At 37.4% G+C, this 21,207-nt stretch overlaps 1 protein-coding gene across 2 annotated transcripts in view; it reads left to right on the top strand.

Annotated features, from left to right (window-relative positions):
* LOC122515809 (brain tumor protein-like) overlaps nt 1–21,207 on the top strand; it is a 60,129-nt gene that overhangs the window by 9,576 nt on the left and 29,346 nt on the right. Inside the window, exon 1 of one of the 2 annotated variants that reach the window (XM_043633290.1) lies at nt 5,157–5,945. The exons of the other annotated variant lie outside the window; for it this stretch is intronic. The gene's annotated coding sequence lies outside the window, so the exon portion shown is untranslated. Of the gene's footprint in view, nt 1–5,156; nt 5,946–21,207 lie in introns of those variants that run through there. 2 annotated transcript variants of the gene reach the window in all.

Below are 21,207 nucleotides of genomic sequence, written 5' to 3'. Positions count from 1 at the left end.
GTAATATGGGGGTTTCATATCAAAATGAATTTGTAGTTGAGGTCGAGGGAGCAATTTCAAGATCGAGGGGAAGAGAAAAACGTTAGAATTTCTATAAAAACATTTCTTTTCTATATTGATTTTTCGAAATACTTTCCTATCGAGAAGAAATTCTCTTGAATCCGATTAATTTGATTATATTTTGGGTTGTTTTATTCGCTGATTAAAGAACTCTTCTCGTAGGTCAATATTTACTCATACTTTGTTTGCTCTGTACTTTCGATCGGTGCGAGAGAAGAAAAGCAGAACATAGGCTCGTTTTCGTCCTCGTCTTCGTCCTCGTCTTCGTCCTTTTCGTGGGCTGTCTGGCGAACGAGAACCACTGCCCTTTGTATCCGCTTGCCCGGAACGAAATGGAACGTAACCGACGAGCCAAAAGACATTGTGAGTAAAGGAGAGGAGAAGGTAGGGTAGGTTCGTTGCATGTAACGTCTCCTGCTCCCGAAGCAGGTGCCCCATGTTGGTCGGTTGAACTTTTCCTTCAGGGCCGTAACAATATTTACCTTCGCATTTTTTTCTCTTTTAACTCTTTTCTTCTTTTACACGTTGATAATTATTTTTGTCCTCTTCTAATTTACCGAGCTGTGTACTGCATTTCATTGAAATTTTATATTTCATTAATTAACTCTCTCTCCTTTCCTTTTTGTCTTTTTTTTCTTTCGCTAATTTAATATAAAATTGTCGAAGAAGATAAGTTCGTAAAGCTTCTTACGAGACAACATCGTTGATTATTATTAACTCGTTTCGTAGTCGAAGACGAGAAGAAGTTAAACGAGTACTTTCTCTCCGACAGTTAAACAAACAACTCGGAGAGGATCAGGAGAATCGTTTCTCTTTGTTCTATCGAGATTCGTGAATTCGCTCTATTCGACAAGTCAAACGTACTTTATGTAATTCGTCTTTCCAACAACGATGCAAATCGTTGCATCGGAGTTTCTTCAATATTTTTAAGAGTATTCCATATATTTCATAATCTTTCTTTATTTTTATTTTCTTTTTATTTTCATAGACAAAATTGTATCAATTTTCAATGTTGGTTGTGCACTATTTGCGTTTTGCACGTTGGTCCAATAACGTTTCCTCTTATCTTCTTTTTCTCTTATCCTCAATTCGAACAAATATTGATGCATGTTGGTCGACGATGGTGACGTCGATAGAATTTACAAATGTTCTCAACGTTTCTCGTTCGTATATCACGAAAGAAGAGATAGAGACACGGAGGGGAAGGGAGGGAAAGAAATCACAGATAGAAATAAAAAGAAATAGAAAAAGAAAGAAGAAAATTTATATATATAAATTTGTAGTTTTTTTATTTCACTTTCGATGTCTGAGGCGTTACCTCTGCGGGGAAGACAAAAAAGGATTACGTTGCAAAGAATAAAAATAAAAATGGCTTAAGCAAGCCCTCCGATAAACTCTTCGAGAACGTCCTTCGAGACCTTTAACGAATTTATCGAACTCTCAGGATTCATTCGGGTGAGACTTTCGATTATTGCCCCGAGCAATGATGGAATAAATAGACGTCTGCGCGTGTGTTCCTTCGATTCTAAATCGAACAAATTTTATCCTGAAAATATTTTCCAATCTCCAAGTTTTCGATCTAAATAAATATTAGAATAATGGATATGCGTTAGTTTGATTTAGAATTTAATTCATTTCAAATATTGAAATTCTCTATATCTAATCGAAAATATTGTCTGAGTTTTCGACTTTTTCGTTAAGCAAATAGAATGTAAAATTCGCATCTTATAATTCATTTATTTTTGTAAGTTGAGTCAACGAAAGATTTTTCAACTCTTTCTAAGAAAAGAAGAAGAAGAAAAAGGAAAAGTCGAGGAATGGAAAAGATAAAGAACGGAAAGGTCGATCGTTTATGTTCTTTCTATTGCCTTTCCGATCTTTTCGAGACATTTTTGTAACACAAAGTAAGGGCGAGAAAGAAAAGGCTCCTTTTCTTAACATTTCCTTCATATTTTTTTTTTCCTTTTATTTCTTTTTTTAAGCAGCCGACTATTTCCTTTTTCTTTTTTTAGTTTAGTGAATCTGGATATTATTAGGGGCGGTTTATCTATGTCGTCTATGTCTACCATTTCCATTCGACCTTTGCACGAGCATTTTTCAAATGTTTTTAAGGGATTGAAAAGGATAGAGACCTAAAGAAACTACGAATTTTTTTCTCAGATTAATTGAATGACTTTAAAAAAATCTATTCGATACGTAAAATTCACACATAAGACTGGAATTTCCTAGGATCCATGAATTTTCTTATTCAAAAGAAACAGAAAGGAGAAAAAAATATGAGAAAAAAGGCAGATAAGTATTCAAAGGAGACATCAATGAAATCCTTAAATAAGCCTCTCGACCATTTATTTTGTCGAAGAAACATCATTTTTTTTTCTCATTGTGGGGCAGAAAAAAAGGTTCTATTTTTTAAAATATGCTTTTCTACGTACGATGATCTACCTGATTTTTGAAAGCTGGAAGGAACCTTTTCTTACAAAGTTTTATAAAACTTGAAAAAGAAAAGGAAAAGAAAATGGAAAGAAAAAAAAGGAAAAGAGAAAGCGAGAAATTTAACGTTCGTAGAAAAACATTCGTCGATGGCGTGGAGGTTCTGAGCCAAATTCTTTCCGAAAAGAGGGACGGAGGAAATAGGGAACTTTGAAATTCTAAAACCTCTGTCTCCCTTTTCCCTGCCTTTTCCCTGCCTTTTCCCTGCCTTTTTTTCTCTAGTTCTATTTTCTGTTTCTATCTTTATGGAAAAATTTCCTTTGCACGATAAAAGTTCACCGAACGATCTTTTATTCATTATTTAACGTTACGTACACATATTACACGTAAAGAAAATTTTCTTTCTCTCCTTCTATCGTTTTTCAATTCGTCGATAATGGTGAAAAATAAATGAAAATAACAATAATTGAATTTTTTGATAAAATTTGTGCGTAGATGTGTCGTAAGTCCGGGAGGATTTTCTAATTCTAACTTTGCTGCTAACTTTCTTTTTTCTTAATCATCCACGTTCGTCAAAATTCAGTAAAAATCAAGGATAAAGTATATAAATAAAGCGTTTAATTATATGTTCTCTCATCGTATCCGAATAGTAGGGAATAGTTGTATCGAATCATCCTGTAAATATGTATAAAGGGTTAGCTTTTATCGATCCATGAGAAATTACGATGTACCGTAGGTTATGGCATGGAAGAAATGTTTCTAATCCTTTCTCTCTATCCTTATCCTCCCTTCTCTCTTTTTTCTCTCGGTAATTGGATACCGTTTTACGATGTTATTGAGATATCGAGCTGCTTTTTTAGAACGCTAGGTTATTTGTCTCTCGTCTATTACGTAGGTTTATTGCGAACTCGTACGCCTATTACAATCGATTTCTATGTCGAGTTTCTCGTCAAATAATCATTTTAATAACGAGTCCATTCGCGAGCATAAGAGCACAGAGGAATGAAATAAATTAGTCGATATAATAGATGTTTAACGAGTAGACGAGAGACAAACTAATTTCTAATGTAGTTTAGAGAAAATATGCTGTGAAATAGGTGCACGCTTTCGATAGGTAGTCTAACATTTATCTCATGCAAATCTTAATTAATAGGAACGTTTAAACGTGTATGTTTTCAATACGATTAATAATCGAAGAAAGAAGAGAAAAAGTGTCTGGAAGCGATTCGGACACCCGTTGCAATTCACCCTTAGAATCTCGAGGGGGTGATATTCAAGGCAGTCTGGTATTACAGAGTCGTAGAGAGGACGAGGGGGTAGTAATAGTAGTGTAGTAGTGATAGTAGTGGTGGTGGTGGTGGTGGTGGTGCTGGTGGTGGTTAGAACCCACCCTTTCCAAGTTGGATATAGCGTCGCGTCGACGAGTAGCAGGGACGCCCACGTCGGGACGCCCATGTCGCGTCGAGTCGGTATCTGCTAACATACGTATCTAGTCTATGTGCACGTAGACATTACACACACATATATATTATCCTGAAGTGTATCGTCTCATGGTGACTTTCAGTTACTAACAGATCGTACGAGCATTTACATCGGAGTTTCTCGTTGAGACGACCGACCGCTTAAGAAAGAGAGAGAGAAAGAGAGAAAGCGAAAGGATATGCTAGGGAAAATAGAAAGTATTTGGGGGAAAGAGGGGAAAAAAGGAAAAACATATTAGGACGAGAATCCAAGGGAAGAAGAAACGTTCGGTTGAGCCGAGGTTCGAAAGCCCGAGAATACGAGGAATTCGAAAGATAGATAAGGAGAGAGATATATGTAAGGGAAAAGAGAGGTTGCTCGAGGAAGGTAGGGGGAAAGGTATAATCTTGTATACGACTCCGGCGTGCCATTCAGTCTCGGGCGAACAAAGAAAGGCTCCCTCGGTCGGCGAGGGTCGTTTCCGATCGACGAACCGTCGTCGTAGGTCCGCCGTCGTAGGTCCCTCTTCGTTCGTCTTCGGCACACCTCGCACGGTACGGGCGCGCACGAATCGGTCAGTCACGTAGCAGCGGCCGAGCCGTGAGGAACAAAGGAACTTACGAACGATCGAAAAATAAGATAGATAGAACAGGATTACGTTTCTTCCTAATCCTATCGAATATTTTTATTCTGCTGCTACATATCATCGTGACGAAAATTCAATTTATTTCTTTATTATCAGTATTATCGTATTTTGTCTATTTGCATCGCAAACAACATCGAAGAAAGAAAAAGAACAAGAGGAAGAACGATAATAGGGGGATCTCGTCGTTTTATCCTTTTCTATCTTGTACAAATCCATTCTTCTAGTGTGTTCTCTTTCGCTCTTTGTTTTTAGTGTAGAATCTGTCGGATCCAAGAGAGACAAAGAGAGGAAAGAGAAGAGGGAGAGAGAGGGGGAATGAGATAGAGAGGGTGAAATATATACATATATATAAGATTTCGTTCGTTCGTATCTGAGCATTTTTCGTAAATCGCGCGTGCGTGCTTGCGTGCGTGCGTGCGTAGTGCGTCGTCATTCCGTTCGTGCGTGTAGAGTGTATTACTGCGCGCGACCGGCGACCTAACCTGACGACAGCAACAGCAGCAGCAGCAGCGGCGACGGCGGCAACGAAGGTGGTGGTGGTGCTGGTGGTGGTGGTCTGGTGCTGGTGCTGGTGCTGGTGCTGGTGGTGGTGGTGGTGAAGGTGGAAGTGGAGGTGGAGGCAGTGCTGACGGCCAACGAACGACGACTACGAGTACGAGAAGAGAGTACCAGTCGGTCGGTCGAACGCGTAACGTGATAGAGAAGCTGCGACTCGTCTTCTCCTATATAAGAAAGAAAGAGAGAAAGACCAACGAAGAACGAGTAAATAATTCACCCTTCGAGAAGCGCTCAATTACACACGGATTACGTTATTTGTATATATATATATTTATTAATATTATATATATAACACACACCGGCTTTATATTAGTGCGTTGTGTTTGCCTCTTCCTAAGAAGTGAAAGTAAAGTTCTTCGACGAGGATAGAAATATATACATAGATTTTGAGAGAGAGAGAGAGAGAGCGAGAGGGTGAAGGGACGACGAATGCAAAACGAGCCAATAATCCGGGCCCGCGTGACGTCTCAACTTGAGCGCGGAATTTGATATATTTGTGACTCCTCTCTTTCTTCTTCCTATTTTTTTTTTTTTTCATATTTTCTTTAAGTTTGTTTTATTTTAATTATTTATTATTGGTGTGATATGTGCTACAAGAACATAGTGAATAACAGCATTAACAACAACAACAACAACAACGACGACTATCGACTATAGAAAGATAGAGAAAAAACAAAGGGATATATAACTTTTTTTCTTGGAAAGGGTGCATCGGTGCATTGTTCTACTTCTTAGTTTTCTTGCCCTTTTCTCCATTCGCTTTTACACACGGATTATCCTCGTTTTAACGGTAAGTCTAACGCTTCCCATTTTGTTTATATTTCCTAGCCCTTTTTTATTTCTATTTTCCCAGCCAGACCAAAATTGAAGTCTCCGCGTTTGTATTGATACGACGGAAATAGACGAAGATGCTTATAATATTAATTTAAGATAGTTGGTATTATTGTATTCAACTTAATAAGAATTTTCTATTGTCAATTTCAAGGTATCGCTATTTCAAATGTAACTCGTGATACCTGTTTTCGGGAGAAAAAAATGCTTTCTTATATTAAAAGGAACTTTTATTTTGGACTCGGCCAACGGACGAACGATCGACGTTTCGGTTTTATTTTATAAAAGCCAACTAGAACTTTTTTAAAACTCTCGTTGAACATTCAAAGTTTTCTTTTGATTTTGTTTACGTTCGTTGTGTTACTTTTGAGAAGAGAAAAATATAATAGCCTTGCGTGTTTTTACGTTTAACGACGTGTATCTTCGATTTGGAGATTACAAAAACTCGAGAAACTGTTGCACGCTCAATTAATTTTCTCTCTTTTTCTCCGTGTTTCTCTATTACGTATATTCTGTATCCGTTGTTTTCTAATACGTTATGATATTTAATACTAGAATATTCGCAATATGAGTTTTCTTTGGAAGGAGTCTTTCTATGCTTTGGCAGCAGTTAAAATAAAAATTATCCTACTAATTTAATATATTATTTAACGTATCCGATATCGCAAAATCATAATCACTTTGCAATACGGTTGTAACGTCGACGCGTATTAGCAATCACCTTTGATCGTTACCTTCATTCGTCAATTACGTGTTTGTGTGGACGTATTGCTAATTAATGTCAGAAAGAGAGAAAGAGAAAGAGAAGGGAGATGAAACGAGATATTAGTATCATACATTTTTCTTTCATTTTTTGTATTTGTTTTTGTACACATATGTTCAAATAATTTAAACGACGATATATTGTAACTTCAAGTTGTGTTCGTAAAAAGTAGAGTGATTTAGGTTCGTTAATGTTGGAAAATGTGGTCCATCCACAACGGCGGTGGTCTCTTTGGTCGCAAAATTTTGCAGAGGTGACGACGTCGAAACTACTTTCTATGTAATCATGTTCCGCTCCCTTTGAAAAACCCTAGTTCTCTCTCTCTCTCTCTCTCTTTCTATCTGATTCTATGTGCTTCGTATTCCTGTTGAGCAGAAACGAGAGGTTAATTAGACGTCGTTCGAGGATACGGGACGTTTACCGGCTGTCGGTGACAGCGGTTAATTATTCAAAAGCCGGTACGTTTAAACTAAACGCGCCTTGACACGTGCTCTAATCCGCGAAATTCGTTAACCAGACACGAGTAACAGGATATTATCGTCCTGCGCGATAAACTCGAATCTTTTTTTCTATACCCTAATCGTTCCGCGTTTCGAACGAAAATTGTTCAATTTCATTTTTTTTTTTATCAATTTTCCCGAATACCGTTTCAATTATCGTATGTAGGTTTTATTCGTCGTTTAAATCGATCGCGTTTTATTCTAATTTGTGCAACGTAATTTCGAAGCATTGAAATGAAAATTCGTTTGAAAAAATAGTACTTTCTTTTATTTTCATTTGAAATAGATAAATACTATCGTTCCTTCATAATTCGGATTTGGAATGAATGACAAAGACAAATTGGAAGAGGGAGAGACAGAGGGAAGAACAGTGGTTTTGCATTGTCATAGGATTTATCAACACGCATCCACACACGGGTAACCACATTTCACCGGGTTTGCAACTCTCTGCGGTCTTTACGAGCGACACCACCTCCATCATCTCTTCCTCCTACACTTGAACGCCAGTTGAAACATTTCTCTACGTTCATTTGAATCTCATCGACGAGAATCACGGGTCGTCCGCAATAATTTCAGCCCATTTTACTTGGCCGTGCGATAACGCGTATATACCGCCAAATTATAAATTAAAGGAGAATCTCTTCTTCGCGGGGGATAATTAATACGCTCATTAATATGCAAAATAGAACTTTGGATTCTTTTCTAGCTGGTGAATTTAATATATGACAAATGTATATACTTTCGTTCCTTTAGAAATAGACATTTCAAAGTCAACGACATCGGTCGCACAAATTTACTTTAATCTTAATTGGTGGAAAAAAGAAGTAGACGATTATAACACGAGTTTAACTTTCCATGAAGTTTCATTTCCCTCTTTTCTCTCTCTCCTTCTCTCTTTCCCTCCCTACTCAGGCAGTCAGTCATTCTTTTAGAAGAGTTGCTCGAGACGACACGCTATTACGCTCGAGTTGGTCGCGCGACTCGCATTGTCCCTCTTTGATCGTTTCCCTTAGTCGTCGTCCTCGTCGTCCTCATCATCGTCGTCGTCGTCCTCGTCGCGACAAAGAACTCTCGGAACCATTAATCACTCGTTCCTACATACGAGCATAAGCCCATCTTTAACTAAACCCCGTGAGACCATCAAATTCCTAGATGAACAACGAAACGAAAGGGAGATGCTCTAATAACTACAAACTACGTACGCATTTATTCTCAACTATCTACATATATATACAATCTATAGAATTGCTTTTTTAAGTGGATACCTGGAAAATCGATAAACTTCATTATATATATATTTTTATACGTATAATATATGGGACTAGTTTTTCAATTGAAATTCATTTCACTTTTTCGCTCGTAATTAATCACCCTTTCGAAGATAGATAAGACACTTTTGAGATTAACGTAGAGTGCTAGAAGAAAAGAAAGATGAAAAGGAAGAAAAGCAATAAAGATCGGCAGAGATCAAGAGGATTTTACGGATGAGAGGAATTTATAGATGTTGCCGAGAGAAAGAGAGGGAAGCTTATCTTTCGAATAAAACGAATCGAACGAATTTTCACGCTTCTAATCGATTTCTCTTCGATACGTCTCTTTACATTCGTCTTCTATCTATCCACCTATCTATCTTTTTCTTTTTTCTTTTTTCTTCTAGGGTAGTTAACGCGTAAATTAGGACAGAAGGACGTAGGAATGAAAAGACATTTGTTAAAATATCATAATTACTTATTGATCTATTAGATGAAAAATAATTTGTAAAATCGTGACAATTTTGATTGGCTCCATTGATATACGCTTACGCGTGTTACTTATTTTTCCTATTTGGGTCTGTCTATCTGTCTCTATTTCCGCATGAAATACTCTAGAGACGATTCGTGGATACTCGAGAGAATTCCTCGTAAACGTCAACGTGAATCTACTCCGCGACGTTTCATTCACAGAGGACCGAGTAAGTTCTCCGCGTGTCATCGGCCATGACTCACGCGTACTTTCTCTCTCTCTCTCCCACCCCTCGTATATACCTCTTTCCTCTCTCTTTGTGTTCTATTCTACAGCTGGTGATTTAACGTATACTCTACGCGACTTGCGCGACAATATTTTCTTCCCTTGACATTTTTTTTTTCTTTTTTTTTTCAAATAAAATCTCGCCCGATAGAATAATTCATTAAACGCGATTTTTCTTATTAAACGTTCGATAAGTTTGTTCAATTGTAGAAATCAAAGAAGAGAGAAAAGTTATCGAAGTTGGGTGTTTCTTTGTGAAAATGAAAAGTAGGAGGAAGCGTGAGAGAGAGAGAGAGAGAAAGAGAATATCTGCTCGTTTTCCTCTTACGAAGACAACTAATGATAATTGTTATTAATTAACGAGGAGAGAGAAGCCTCGTCTTTCTCTCTCCTTCTCAAGCTGCATTCTTTCTCGCTGATTATCATCCTCGCTTTGACGTTGTTTGTCGGATGATAGGTTCGCTCGCACATGTTCGAGAGAGAGAGAGAGAACAAAATCAAGCTTCGTAATTATTATGCAACGTGTTATTAGAGAGAAAAATAATTAAAATCGAGGATAGAACGGTCAGATGATTTTTTATTTCGGTCTTTCTTAAAGCGTCAGATATTAAACAAGTGTTCGATAACGCGCGATTCAAAAGAATTAGTATTGATTTCGGATAGAGACTCGATTACGCATGACTGCAAATTTTAATCGTTAATGAACGAACACGATCGTGCGAAAGTTGAAGGAAAAGAGGAAAAATAGAAGAGAGAGGGGGAGAGGGGAGTGGGTGAGCATAGGAACACGAGAGGCTTTTCTAGAGTAAAGACGCAACGAGAGGGTCTCGTGGCATGTCCAATTAACGAGATTACCTTGCGCGAAACTCGTTTCAGTACCGATCACGCCTTATTTAGGTGCACGACGTGTGGACGCTCCTTAAGTAGCGAAAGTAAACGCCCTGTCGTCGTCTTAGTCGTCTTAGTCGTCTTAGTCGTCATTCTCCTCGACGAAGAGAAATAAAAAGACTAGCTTTTTAAACTCGCGAGATGCTAGCAAATTCTTAAGAAGCTCTTCTGTTAGAACAGTCATACGCGAAGAAAAAAGGGAGAGTTCGAGAGATAGGAAACGGAACGATGACACAAAAATGCAGAGAAATACAAAAAATAATTATATGCAAATTATATTTATCGAGTAATTATTATTTTTATCGATCTGTTCATTTTTTTTCCTTTTTCTTTTTTTAATTTCTTCCGTCTAGACGCAAAGTTACACAATCAAATTCGCAAGGAAAATAATTACACGCGTGCACCTCTCTCGCAGATTAATTTCGCTCGCCGAGAATGATAGATATGGATATGTAGATAGATAGACAGGTGGGAGGGAGGGAGGAAAAGAGGGGAAAAATGCGTATGCGTGTTCCCGTTTCGACCTCGACGAAAATCGACTCGTTTACCTTCCATGCGAAAATTCATCTTGCTGTTTTTATTTCGGGTATAATGCTTTTTTATTTGGTATTTATTTAACATTCAAACGAGAGAATCCTGTTTTTTTCATTTCATTCTCCATCCCTCTCGCTCTCTCTTTTTCTTGTTTTCACAAAAGGATCTCGGGAGAAATATTATTTTCATTCATTTTGAAATGTTAATTACTCCGAATGGAGATTCTCTTTTTTAATTTTAAAATTATATTTTAGATAGGATTGGAGTTTCTCATTGAAATTCATAGAGCTTCATAAAAATATTGTCGACGTAGAAATGTATACCGAAAATCATCGTCATCGTCATTGTCATCATCGTTGTCATCGTCATTGTCGAGATCATTAGGTTCATCGTAATCCTAATGATCGTCATTGCAGACCGATTGTGAGTCATGTAACAGGAATAGTGGTACTGGTAATGCAGCTTCCCTCTCTTTATCTCTCGAACTGGCTGTCACACCGTGTCCGTCTTTCTCTCTATCCGTGTTGCTGTCTCTGGTTTTTGTCTCCGTCACTCCAGGGAGAGAGACAGATCTCGCGAGAGTGAAATGCCAGAGTGAAAGGGCATGTCTTTTCGTGCGTGCCGTTACGTCAGACCTCGTCGTGCCACTCATAACATTGTACGTGTTTTATCAAAGGGAACTATTGCAAAGGTTTCGACAAAGGTTTCCTCGCCATTTTCGATCGAATTTTATCCTTATTAGGATCTCGCAAAGATTACATCTATTTTTTTTCTTTTTCTACATAAGATAATATCGCATATATGCGACGGTACTGACATTTTTCTAAAACGCATTGTTCTAGGACATCGAATAAAATTAGATTTAGATTTCTATACAACGTTCTCGATTGCCAACGAGCCTTTCGTGCCGAGGAATGCGAGCGAAAGTACACGTAACGGAGATGATTGCGTAAAATGATCTATCTTTTTTCCTCCTCTCGTGGAAAGCTCCACTCTTCTTTCCCTCTTTCTTTCTTTCTTTTTATTTTTCACTATCGACGTTGATTCGAATCGTTTCGACGTAACGTTAATCGCTTCTTCGTAGGCGTTGGAGTTAATTGAAAGTTGTCGGGATTCGAGAAACGCCGATCTGGTCAAATTAGATTTCTTTGCGTTCGAAATGACTATCGTTATCCTTTTTCTTCTAGAATGTGGAATAATAAGATAATATTCAAATTCCGCAAATCCCAGAACGTACAATTCACACGCGAAAAAGAAAGATAATTTTTCTCGTAAAGTCCAAATAAGCAAGCAAGCAAGCAAGCAAGCAAGTCTCGAGTTTTCTCGATAAATCGACTTGTCCGCAAATATATCCAGGTGTCACGAATACGTGTTGCGATACCAACGTGCATGGCACCGATCTTAAACACGTACGTTTAGAATCGTCGTCGTATAACATACATTTACACATGTACTCGCGACGTATATATATATATTATGTTCTTACACAAGGATTCAATTTTATGGAATAAGAATAAATGAAAAAAAGAAAGACGGAAAGAAAGGGGAATATAATGTTAAAGAAAAGGATAGGAAAATGTATAAAATGCATTCGTATATAATATACATACATAAATTATATATTTTTATGCTTATTCGATTTTATGGAATTAAAGTTGGAAATAGAGAAAGAATAGGGGAAAATATATGCATACATTATATCTATACATGTATGTCGTTATACGTAGATTCGATTTTATGCGAATAAGAGTATGCGCGATAGAGAGAGAGAGAGAGAGAGAGAGAGAAAGATCGTTTCCGTGCGCGTGCTCTACATTAGCTATGTGACGTGTGTATAGGCAATTCGTCGGTTGTGAAAAGGTGAGATCGATATCACGCATGACTCGTCGTCGGTCTCTCTTTTCCTCTCTTGACGACGGTCTTTAACCTCCACCCGTTATATACACGTGCTATATATTCTTACACATGGTGTTATATATCAAGCTTTCATTTCAGAAACGACGCGACACCACGACAACGACGTATTGCTCCCAAGGGCGCGAAATAAACTCCGTTCGAACTCTATTCATTTCTCTTTTCGTATATAAGGATGCACTTTGCTATGTGTGCACGCGCGTATATGCTGACGTACCTATATAATAGAAGGAATTGCCGAGGAAAACTTTATTAACCTTCGAGCTTTCGTTCGAGTATTGCTTTTTTTTCCTTTTTTTATTTTATTATTTTCTTTTCGCTCGCATCTAACGACAAAGAGAATTTTCTATTTTTTCGACTAAATAATTGTCTTCCTTTGGTATTGGTATAATAATTGCGTTGAAATCCGATTTAGAATGACGTTGAAAGCAGTAGCCAACGTTTGCTCGTATTGGGATCGATAAAGTGCGTCTTGCGTGGCACACTCATCTCTCTTTCTCTCTCTTTCATAAATCTTTTACCTTTTATTTTCTTCTACCTTTCTTTCTCTTTTACAAAATTTATGCTCAACCTATGCTCGGATACTTCCGACGCGTTTATCTTAACACCTTTCGTTCTGGTAATATTAAAAAGTGAAAGCTAGCGAGTGTGCGAAGAAGTTTCCGTAACTTTGCAGAAATAGAAACGGAGGTAGGGATTATAAGAGGGAGATGAAAGAGAGAGGGAGATAGAGGGAGAGAGAAAGAGCTAGAACTAGAAGCAGATAACGTTCTCTGTTCTCATCATAGGATAGAATGCCGACGACGAAAAGTGGGTTGAGGACGATCACCACGAGCTGTGATCGATTAATCATTTTGTTAATCCTTTTATTTATTTTTTTTTATTCTTCGTCTCTCTGTCACTTTTTCTTTTAGTCTTATATTTTATTTATAGTATTAAATGAAAACTGATATCTGTCAGAGACCAGCAATTATTGTCCCATAAGTGTATACTCGTTAAATAACCAATTATAGCTTTATGTTTTATTTTTTATTTTTTTATTCTGGACACTTTAAATGAACGATTATGTAAAAAAAAAAAAAAAAAATAGATAAGAAATCTGTCTACCGTATCAGAGAGAAGGGGTAATATAAGTATACGTTTGATAAACATATATGCAGCGGGGGAGAAGTCATTTTCGATGAAAGAAGAAGCCGAGAGTTCTACGAAGTGAAATCTGTCAGCGACCGAAAGACGATGCCTGGTAGACCTTGTCTTTTTTTCTCTCCCTCTCCCTCTCTCGCTTGCATTCCAAGGTTGCATCTGGACCTCCTCTCGACATTCAGAAGATTCGTGCGCAACGTGCCGAACGCATATCGGAGTATATACGAGATCGAGAAATACAATTTTTCTTTCATTTATCGCTCGTCAAACTATTTACTCTATGTATTTGGATAAAAATTCTTCCTAATCGTCAAATATAAATTATCCGTATAAATAGTTTGTATAATCAGTTTTTGTTTTGATAATTGGCCGACATATTTGTCATGATTCATTCGTATATAACAGTCCAGTTGGATTTTTAATTGCAGTTCACGTCGAGCGCGTAATCCTCATCGAATCCAGGCTCCGTTTTCGACCTTCGTGGTCCAATCCGTGGCCTTGGCACGCTTTCTCTCTCTCTCTCCCTCTCTCTCTCTCTCTCTCTCTCCGTTTCATTGTCTTTTAGTCCCTGTCCCTATAAGAGAGTAGTCGAGCAACCTCCTCTCATCCGCAAAGTTTGACACATCTTTGTATTCGAACTATACCTGTACACTTAACTCATCTTTTTTGTCTCGTCAAACATGATTAGAAAAGCAACGAACCGATTGATAGACTCGTGCTCTTGCGTTAGATTTTTTTCTTCTTTCTTATGGCGTGCCAAGGTGGTTCGAGCCAAAACGATCTTTTGCCTACTGTTTTATTATACTCGTTTCAATATGTTAGCGTGCGTGGGTTTATGTATGGATGTAAATGGTTCTCGCAAAGGAATTTCACGGTATTGGCGTAACGCGAAAAAACCATGACTAAACGTTGTCTTATCGGCGTTACGGCGTTATTAATGAAATTATGCTAAACTCTTCTCATCTTAATGTTAATTGATTAATAAATAAAATTATTTAATTGAAAAAAGAAACCTGAGAATATATACGAATGGTAGCGGATAGTAGGAAAGTAACTTTCCACGGTGTTTTGCTGGTAGAAATAAAGGGGGAAAGAGGGAGGGAAAGAGGGAGGGAAAGAGGGATAGATGGGGGAGAGAGAAATGCGGTCGAGTAATTTGCAGCTTCTGGAAGATCCTCCTATCTTCGAGCCTCTAGTGTTACGTGCTATGATATTATTTATGAATCCTATGCGAAATGCTCGTCGAGGAAATACGTGATGTGAAAAGAGATATTTCCACGTGGAACCTTCTACCGTACGCGAGATCTTACGTATCTGTAATTCGTATGTATATAATACGGTATATTACATACATAAATTTATGTTATTACTCGTAAATCTTTTTGTCGAAATATCCAAAAATTTCTTAGTTATATTCAATCAGTCGTTTTTTACGTCTACCAGTTTGGATTAAAATGAATTTGCAAAATGTTTTACGCGGTGCATCATCCTGTATTTTCTTTTTACATTTTCTTTTATCTTTATTTTAATCTTTTCCTTTTTTTTTCTTCTTTTTTCAAGAGAAGGGAATATAAAGCAACCCTAAATTTACTCAACGCCAGCAGCGTCCTATGCTTCTCCAAAATTAGATATTCTACGAAGGGGCAATATGGTGTTCCTATCCTCTCTCTTTCTCTCCCCCCCTCTTCCTCTTCATCTCGGTTTCTCTCAGAGTATCCAATCTATTCCACGATATTTACCTTGCGCAAATAATTAACAACGTGCTGCAAGTATTTACTCGTCGTGTACTCGTTTCATTATTCCTGCATCCCATTATCGATTTATCAAACTTGTACGAATGGTAGTCAATTAAAAGTTAAATATATAAGAGTGTACAATAAAATAAAGCAATATAAATATATGTAAAAGACAATATATGTATATATGTACAAACGAAACGTATACTACATAGGAAATCGGTAATTCGATTAAACGTCGTCAAAATTTAGCGTTTTAACGGCAAATTCAAAATGTAACAGGTGCAATGCTGCTGCAAGAGGATTCTAAATGAGAATATACATTTTATTTAGTTGCGTAACGTTGGCTACCTTGGTGGCTACTTTTCGAACGATCGACGTATCGACAGAAACGTCGATTTTGCGTTTTCCACGTTCTCGGTATCTTCTGGTCGCTTGTTGTAATATAAAAGATAAGTATGGCCGATCGATAACCGAACAGGGTTTTTTTAATCCGCCCGATATCGTATTCTCTTTCTCTTTCTTCTTATTTTTTTTCTTTCTTTCTCTTTTTCCAATCACTCTTCGTCATCCTTCTTTTATCCTTTCTATGATATATTCTTTCATTATCTTATCTCTTTTTTTTTTTATAGTTCCTAATCCTTTATTTTATTATATTTTATTTTTTTTTTATTCTAATTGAAAAGAAAAATCGAGGAAGATGAATTATGTCGCGAAACGCGATCTCCTTTATTATTATTTTCTCTCTCTTTGACTTTGTTACCGTTTTCCTTTTTTTAACGATGAGTAGGACAGAAAAAAAATGAAAATAAAATCGTGCGATTATTCGCACACGTTTACGCAGAATCATCCGGTAAGTTTATCGCGTTATCGCATCGGAAATGCGGTTTTTCCGCACCTTCCGTTTCTCGACTCCTTTCTCTTCCCTGTGTACGTGTGTGTGTGTGTGTGTGCATGTATTTATTGTTATATTATATAGGTCACGGTGATAATGATTGCATTCATTGCGTTATCTTTGTTTGTTTCTTTTTTTAATTTATACACGCTTTCTTTTAACAAGTAGCTGCGAATTATAGATTGTCTTTCTAGATTGGGTCAGAAAGTTCTTAAGGGTTGTTCTTTAAAAATCAATTACTCTTCCTTGACACTTTTTAGGCTAATTAAATTTGGATCGTGAAAGATCCTTGAGATTAGGATGGTATCCTCTCGAGGATATATAAACAGGCTCGCCGACTTAAAGTTCTTCAACGATTTTACGCGATCGATTCATCTTTTTTGACGCTAATTTCTTTCTTTTTCTCCTTCTTAAGATTGTAAAATTACGAGTCTTGACACTTTAGATATCCAGCCCGTATTTTCTAATTCTATTTATACTTTGAAGAGAATAGATCGGAAAATACACAAAGGATTCATATTTCGTATTCGTGGGTGGCTTCGATTCGTGGGATAGTCAAAGAAAGAAAGAAAGAAAGAAAGAGAGGGAGAGATTATGCGGAAGGCCACGGCTCACGCAAACGTCTCTTTCAGATTCAGTACACGCACTTCCGGTCTCTTTCTCTCCCACTCATAGAAACCTGTTTCGTTTCTTTTTATTCTTTTTTATATTTTTTCTCCCTTACGTAACGTCGTTTCCCATTTTCTCGTTCGCAAATCTTCGAATTACTCGTACAAAGCTTTAACAATTAGACTTCGTAGTTATATAATAATATTGGAAACAAAATTGACGTGAAAAGTATCGAGAATGAGCGATCGATTCATAAAAGTGCCATTGAAAGTTTTGGCCTACTCTTCCTCGTCTTAATCTCGAGGATGAGGACGAGGATAAGATTAATTGTCGGGATCATTACGTCGTCATTCAGGGATGTTATAATTTACGTCTTATCGTCGGATATTCGATTAATCTCATCCCATCTAGTTCGTACCTCTCGATCAACGATATCTAATCGATAGTCGATATATCAAAGGTACGAAACAATGAATCGAATTAACTCGATGAAATTTTCATTCAAATGGATTTCTTATGAAATACATAATAAAGTCAAGGTGTCCAGAATTAGAACGTTTTTATCGTTTAATAGAGAAACTCATAATCGATGGAGTAATACGCGAAAGAACGAATCGATTTGTCCGATAAAATTTTCATTCCATTCGATGATTAATTAATTATACTGTCCTTTTTTAATAAGAAAGATCGAAGCTTGGTTCGATGTATTAAGTTAACAATTTGAACGTCTTCGGTTAAAGAGATGCGATAGAGATAGAGAGATAGGATAGTATAGCATAGTATGGTATGGTGTGGTATGGTATAGTATGGTATAGTATAGCAGAGAATAGTATACTTCCGATCGAGCGTCCAATTACAATCTAATCTAGGCTGTTGACGACGCCGTTGGGTCACGTATGCCGGCTTAATCGAATTCTGATAGAGGATACACACGCGGTGTTCCATGCCACTCTAACCTCCGCGAGTTAGCGAGCAAGATTAGGGTAGGAACGTTAACGCTAGTTCGAGCATCGATCCTCTCATATTCCCCTACAGATTCTACCTACTTGTTTAAGCCTACATTACTCGAACATTACTAGAACATTACCAGTTATCGAACAGTACCGTGTTACATGCATATGCATACTTATATTTTATATATGCGCAAACGAACGTATAAAAATATATACGTATACGTTTTCTGTCCGCGCGCAAGCGTCTACTAGGTGTATGCGTTAAATCTCCGTTTATCTTGTAAGTGTCAATCAATTTGGTAAGTCCTATGCATTCTACAGAATTTCCAATTGCTATCGAAGCAAACTACTGTTTCGCATTGTTGCATGTCAGACTCCATTTAGGTATAATACGCTTGAAGAAAATGATCCTTTGTATCCATTAGTTTGGTCCAGATTCTCTCTTGCCTCCTTCGCTCTCTCGATGACCTACCTATCTATCTATCCGCATCTCTCTTCTACTTATCGTGACCTCTCTTTCTCTCTCTCTCTCTCTCCTACTTTGCATGATTCGAGTTCCATTCATTCGCTTGGTTATCCGCACGCATTTCTGTATGCATTAGAAAGTAATAGACGGTTGTTTGATTAGCATATATCTTAGTCATCGTCGTCGTCGTCATAATCATTATTATTATTTGCATTTTCTCGGTTGTTTTTGTTTTCTTTCTTTTAATTAACCGAAAAAATGAATACATTAGAATGAAATGAAGTAACATGTGGTCATTTTATAAATACGTTACATGCGCGTAGGAATTATAGAACGTATAGGATGACGCAGAAGGAGAGAAACGCTTGACCACTTCCGGTTTCAAAGGTTCCTGCGGTTTTTCGTGAGAACCGACTTACGTGGAAGTGAAAAAGGTGTCGGAGAAAGGTGGGAAGAGAATTAAAAAGGGGCGCTTGGACAATGCTGGTCGATCTCTTTCAATAGTTTTCAAATGAAATCATAATCTTTGGTTATATCATATATCGCACGTATAAGAAGAAAAAGTTGTATTACATTATTCCTGGATTAATTACTTTGTTTTTTATTTTTATACACGCGAAACGGTGCCAGCTGCGCGTATATCAATTTATTCGTTTCTTCTCGTCGCCGCATTTCTTTGCATTTCTTTGCTCACGTGCGAGTTGCACGTGAACGTACAAAGTATTACATACGCGTTATCTCGAAATGGAAAAAGGGAAACTTGCAAGAGCATTCGTGTAAAATAAATATATACGTATATCGGTACCACCGTGTATACGCGTATATTGCGTGAGCGAGAATCAAGCCTCACCTGCCTTTCTCTTTCCTCCCTTCTCGCCCCTTCTCGCCCCTTCTTCCTTTAGTAACAAGAATCGAAGGAGGAAAGTTAATTCCGTAAAATCATTTCCGTTTTCCATTGTTATTGTTGTTTCATCCGAACGCGGAGTTGTAAATTTGTGGTTGAATTTATAAGCTCATTTGAAAGTCCTATCGGAATGTTAGAATATTATTCGTATCACGTAAAGTTCGAATCGTTATCTCTAACGTCACGCTTTAGGCTTTTATTATTATACTCTCGACAAAGTTTTCGTGTTGGCGACGCAACAAGGATATTTTCCGAGAAAAGAAGACACGAAATTTTCATGCTATCGGATACGCTTGCACCTACGCGATATAAACGTGGGTTCAAAGTTTTGTCCTATGTACGCGTTACCTCTACGCGTGCTCGCGTATGCGTGCGTGTTTGTTAAAGGTAACCAAAGATAGGAGAAAAAAAATCAAAAGAAGTAATAAGGAGATCTGGCAAAAGAAGTCGACTTCAAAGCGTTGCATGCTCCAATCTCGCGTTAATTAACGAAGGATTAGCTAGGCGAGAGTAATATCCTGCAGTAGATTAATCATCTAGTAAAAAGTCAATACGCGCGCGCGCGCGCGCGGCCGCATTTGTGGGTGTACGCTGAGAACAAAATTAACTAGTAAAAAAGAGATTAATAATACCAATTGTATCATTTATAAAGAAGATTTTGGTTGTTTTTGATTGAATAATATCAAAAATTGAAGGGAAACAAATTATATAAGTTACTGGTCGACATCGAGGGAAAGAAGTATGGTTAATTTGGATTTGGGACGAGAGGAATAATATCATGGTCGGCGTTATCGAGACAGGAAGTCGAAGACGTTGTTCGGTTTGGAGTTTGATGAGGGATACATAGATACGTACGCGCGCATCTAACACAAACATTTCTATACACAAAGAAAATAGATAGAAAGTGTTGGTGTGTCGTTGGAACGCGCCCATAGGTGTGGCGCTATCGCGATTATCTTTCTCTCTCTTTCTCTCTCTTTCTCTTCCTTTTGAACCGGTTAGCTCTATCGAGAATGATAAAGGAAACTCCGTGGAGGTGATAAGAGCACTCTGACACCCTGCTGCTGTTACTAGTACAACGACTATTACCGTACCCCTAGATTCTCTTTCCCTCTTTTTACGTGTATTGCTAAAGAAGAGATGGAAAGGGAGAGAGAGAGAGAGAGATAGAGATAGGTCAAGAGGTCACTGCTTTCGTCGTGGGAATGTCTTCCAACATCGAGAGCCGATCCAACCAACGATATAAACGTCGTCTTATCGTTTTCACGAGGGATTTAATGAAATAGTCGCTTTTCTCGGGAAGCTCACTTTTACGTGGAAAGATAAACGAGAAAAAAAGTAAAAGAATATGAGAGAGAGAGAAAAGGATTGCAATGGTTCGTCTTTTCAACGAGAGTTAAATGTCTCTTACTTCTTTTCGTCAGTTTGTTTTCCTGTTCAACGAATAGAATTGGTAAAGTTATTAAAATGATCAAATCTTCTTACGCGTTTCCCATGGTATTTTGTATTTTTCTGAAATCTTTCAAATATTATATTCACGAATGCATTATTTTTCTTCTTCTCGTTTCCATTATAAGGAATAAAGAAAACACGTTTGAGATATTTTTCCGTTCTCTCGGAATTCGATCGATTTAATGCATCGTGTGTGTGTGTTTCATGGCCAAGAAATTGGAATATCTTGAATAATATCTACAAACAAAAAAAGACAGAGAGAGAGAAATATATATAGAAGTCATTTTAACGAAGAGAATAATCGATTAAATATAAAAAAAATAAAAAGAAGAAGGAGATTATTTTTTAACCGAGAATGGGTAGCATCAACGTCGTGTAAAACATCGCTCGACTTGTTTGTCGTTTGATTTTAATGTTACACTTACAAGAACGAATAGAGAAAGAGAGGGGGGAGGAG

The sequence above is a fragment of the Polistes fuscatus genome, unplaced genomic scaffold (assembly GCF_010416935.1).
Source record: "Polistes fuscatus isolate 324 unplaced genomic scaffold, CU_Pfus_HIC Scaffold19, whole genome shotgun sequence".
Lineage (NCBI taxonomy): Eukaryota > Metazoa > Arthropoda > Insecta > Hymenoptera > Vespidae > Polistes > Polistes fuscatus.
Note: the sequence above shows the minus strand (reverse complement) of the source record. Positions and strands in the feature narration are given on the sequence as shown.